The sequence below is a fragment of the Protomyctophum bolini genome (assembly GCF_963924005.1).
Source record: "Protomyctophum bolini genome assembly, chromosome: 13".
Taxonomy (NCBI): domain Eukaryota; kingdom Metazoa; phylum Chordata; class Actinopteri; order Myctophiformes; family Myctophidae; genus Protomyctophum; species Protomyctophum bolini.
In genome coordinates this window covers 42,574,558-42,579,211 of record NC_137874.1, presented here as the reverse complement: position 1 = coordinate 42,579,211, position 4,654 = coordinate 42,574,558, and the positions used below count along the sequence as shown (strand labels likewise).

General features: G+C 40.5%; 1 protein-coding gene across 1 annotated transcript in view; it reads left to right on the top strand.

The window, feature by feature from the left end:
* Positions 1-2,425: 2,425 nt before the first annotated feature.
* Positions 2,426-4,654, top strand: part of slc25a14 (solute carrier family 25 member 14) — a 22,259-nt gene continuing 20,030 nt past the window's right edge. Inside the window, exon 1 of the mRNA XM_080780007.1 lies at positions 2,426-2,552. The gene's annotated coding sequence lies outside the window, so the exon portion shown is untranslated. The remainder of the gene's footprint in view (positions 2,553-4,654) is intronic.

The window sequence follows — 4,654 nt, the reverse complement described above, 5'->3', positions numbered from 1 at the left end:
AAGTCCACTCAATTCAATTCAAAGGGCTTTATTGGCATGAGAAAACATACGTTTACATTGCCAAAGCAGAAAGAACAATAGTAGCCTATACAGCAATATACATCAAAACAAAAAATGATGTACATTTGAAGGTCAGAATCTTTCAATAGATCGATTTCTATGTAGCCTATACCAAGATCATCCACTCACATCTACAAATTACATCCGGCACATAATTGTACATTTTAAATCCTAATTCATGACTGGGGACTGGAGGTATAGGTGCAGGGTTGGCAGTACCGGCCCTGAGAAATTATAGGTGCCCTAGGCAGGATTTTTCGTGATGCCCCCTTGAAAAATGACCATGTCCCCCTTAAGTGTTCTAAAGCACTGTTTATTTTTTTGCCTGATGGGAGGGCCGGCCCTGAAGGTAGGCCTTTACATCCTGATGTGAAAGAAAACATTTCTAATGTTGATGTGTGTATCCCGGCATGGACAATCAAAATCAGTTTGGAATGTCATAATTGAAACCATTGGAAATGGTGGGCCCTCATTGTAAACAAGTGTAATGCTTTATAGTTTATGGCAGGGATATTCAATTGGCGGCCCGCGGGCCACATGTGGCCCGCGGAGCGCCTCCTTGTGGCCCCTGGAAGAATTAAAAAAAAAAAAGAAAAAAAAAAAACTTTTTTTTTCTTTTTTTTTTGAGAATAATAATAGGGCTAATAAAAGTTACAGGTATGGTTTGTGCGATATTAATTGTGAGATTACCATAATGACGTCATTATATCATTAAAGGACCACTTTTCAACCTATCTTCATAATAGGTCCTCACTAATAAAAATGACACGTTTTTTTCTACTCGGTCTGTGTCACATTGGAGGGCTGTGGGCAGTTCAGAAACCCACAGTGACATCAATGGAGAATCCAAGCTAATAGAAACTGCAGGCTTTCTAGTCCTGAAAAGTTGCGAAAATGGAAGCCATCATTCTCACAATAATAAACCCTGTTAGGGTCCATTTGGTTCCATTTGTACACTCTCAGAGTTACAGACCCATAAGGGTCCATTTGATTCCAAACCATTTCCCTGGGGACCCCCTGGAACTGCCTCAAGGACCCTGGGGGTCCCCGAACCCCACCCAGCTGATGGTCGTTAATCAAAGCAATGCTGTTTATGCACTGTCAAATAGGTCTAGGCCTACATCTATTCTAAGGTGGCATATACCTGTATAGACATATTACCCTAGCACAAAAAGCATTTTGAGAACCCACAAATTTCCGCGCTTCGCGCGCACACTGTGCGGCCCCCCACACACAATCATTCTACAGTTGTGGCCCCCGGCCTAATCTAATTGAATACCCCTGGTTTATGGTGTCGTCCACTCACATTTAACATGTTGGTGTATTGAGTTGTGCTTGAAATGTATAGGCTACTGTAATTCTGAAAACTGTTAATCAAATCAATCAATCAATCAATCAATCAATCAATCAATCAATCAATCAATCAATCAATCAATCAATCAATAAATAAATCAATCAATCAATCAATCAATCAATCATAATTGGCACACTGCCACACTGACTATCACGAAAATGAAAACATGTGAAAAAGGTTGCAGAAACTTCAGACCCCTGATGTAGAATGTAGGACTTAAGGCTCATACATAGTCTGGATTTTCGGTGGTTAGGTGACCACTGAACTACAACATGACGTCACTGAGCCGCGGTGAAGAGCAAACCACCGCCACCGCTCCAGCCCTTCTCGCTCTTTTTACTCACCACCGCTCAACGTTATTTCACCTCCGGTGGTCACCTCACCACCGGAGCGGTGGTCACCTCACCACCGAAAATCCAGACTATGAATGAATAGGCCTTAAGTGCCCTTTCATAGTGCAACCAAATCATTAGACTGTTTAGTAGATAGATGTCTGTTTAATTCTCTATGCTTAGAATGTTTGCTATATTCACATATTATATTTTGGGAGCATCCATCATTTGCAAAATCTTCCTCATTAGGCTATTGCTGCTTAATTTTGTCAACTAAAACTATGACGGAGAAGTCCTAACTAAATAAAATCTAAGCTATATGACGACTAACTGTACATATATGACGACTAACTGTACATTATATGTATCATTTAATAATCAACAAACAGAAACTAGAAACTAGACTAAAATGTTAGTATGTATAATAAATGTAAGTATAAATATCAAGGCCCGGCCGTCAAAAACATATTTACTAAATACTAAAACTAAATTCTCATTTTATTCAAAAGACTATAACCAAAACCTACATATAATAAATAGGCCTAGAGAGATACAGTTGCTGTCCAACAGTGTTTATATAATGCCAGTAGGTGGTGCTAATACTCCAAACCACCACCATAGAGTCAAGAACAGAAGAAGGAAATGGGCGGAGACTTCCGGTCTCCTCTAGTGTTTTGCCGATGATGGAAGCAACAGTTTGACTTTTATCTTTTAAACATAATTTCTGTGTTTCTGTGAGAAACCAAAGCCCTTCCAGACCGCCGAGACCTCCGTCTTCCAGCCGAGGCCTCTACACACCACAGCAGGTAGGCGGAGGGCGTCTCTGGTGACGTCAGAGGCGTTTTAAAGCGTAAATTGGGAAAGTGTTTATTTTGTAAAAACCGGTTGATTTTAATGTGCGCACACACACATGCTACAGGACGATGGCTACAAGGATGCGACGTTGACGTCACGTTACCCCCCCCCCCATTTCCTGGATAGTAGTCTCGAGAGATTAAAAGGATAGCCGCGGCACGAACATTAGCCAAATCCGTTGTTCTCTTCTTTTCCCCCCCGTTTTCAATTATTTTAATGATTATGCACCTTTTTGCATGCTACTATATAGGCGAAAACAAACAACAACAATGATTTATAAATGTATAATTGTATTGTACACAACAGTAATACTATGGATAGTAATAGGTTCATACAATGCTTCATACTTTACAAATATAAGTACAAAAAGGAATTAAAAACTGTAAAATGGAACGTTTTTGTCTTTTTCTGGCTAATGACGTACTAATAACATTTTTACGTACATATTCATGTTTTATCACAATGTTACTGCAGCTGTCAATCATGCTTTGCTCCCCCCCCCCCCCCCCCGCCCTCCATGAGATAACAGCCAATAGGCTGTTAGAATCCACGGATGTGGCGTCGCCTTTTAACAACGGGTATTTTTTTCCCCTTTATTATTATCATTAGTAATAATAGGCATGTGTATTTTTAAATAATTTCATGTTTGAATAATATAAAGGGGAAATTGGGTTTAATGTTTAAGCAGAATTATGAAATTGAATTTGCTGATAAATTGTCGCTCAAATGACAGATGTGGACGGAGCAGTTGTGACAAATTACCCACCGGTATAAAACGAAAATAACAGTGGAAATTGCAGATCTACAAGCTCAAAGCGTGTCACATCCTGACGCGCTGTGAGCTTGTAGAGCTTTTAGCTGCTTGTTGGCTAGTTTTGAAAATATATGAACATTTTGTCCTCATAAATTCATAAATATGCAGACTTAGACGCCGCAGGTTCCACAGTTTAGAAACAAACCCTAGGGAACTCAATAAAGGGTTAGTCAGAATTACAATAATGCCGTTGGCAGAATCAGATACACCCCTCCCTACACATACCTTTGCACATGAGCAGTGGTAGTGAAAAGACACTGATTTACATCACAAAAGGTTGTGTGTGAAAATCGGGACACTGAGGGGAAAAAAAGAGGCCTTTTGTGTGGTAACACGTGGCAACAACGACTACCCTATGCGGGCGTTGTGTTTATATGCAGTGGGCTGCGCAGTGCTGCTGAGGCTGAGAGCAGCATAGCATCCATCCAGATACATCCATCCATCCAGATGCATCCATCCATCCAACCCACACGCTATCAAACCGGAGCTTGAGTCTTTCCTCTTTGATTCACACCGCAAATCTATACTTGATTTCACATCCTATTGTGACCCCGTCCTCCGGGCAAATCAGATTCAGAACAGATTTATTCTTGTACGATCTTGCAGCAGACCGCCAGGCCTGTCTAGAGGAGACTGGGGTGGGTAGGGTAGGGTAGGGTAGGGTAGGTGGTGGTGGTGGTGGAGGGGCTCATAGAAGCATCATAGAAGCAACATTCAGGATACAAAAAGGAAAAACTGTTATAGTTGATGCAAGATGCTGGGTTCTTCTCATCATGTGCGCCTCACAGGTAGTGGCTTATTTCCTCGATATCGATTGTTCTGCAGTTTAATTGCTGTGCAAAATAAAATAGTGCTTCATTGTTTACCCTGGTATCATAATAGTTTCAATGTACAGATTATTGTTTTGATAGCATATTGTTTATATAGACGGATGTTATTGGTTTAACCTGTGACCCTAGTTTACTGAGACGCTACACTGTCTCTCTGCATTCTATGATCCTATAGTTTACTGTCTCTCTGCATTCTATGATCCTATAGTTTACTGTCTCTCTGCATGCTATGATCCTATAGTTTACTGTCTCTCTGCATTCTATGATCCTATAGTTTACTGTCTCTCTGCATTCTATGATCCTATAGTTTACTGTCTCTCTGCATTCTATGATCCTATAGTTTACTGTCTCTCTGCATTCTATGATCCTATAGTTTACTGAGACACTACACTGTCTCTCTGCATTCTAT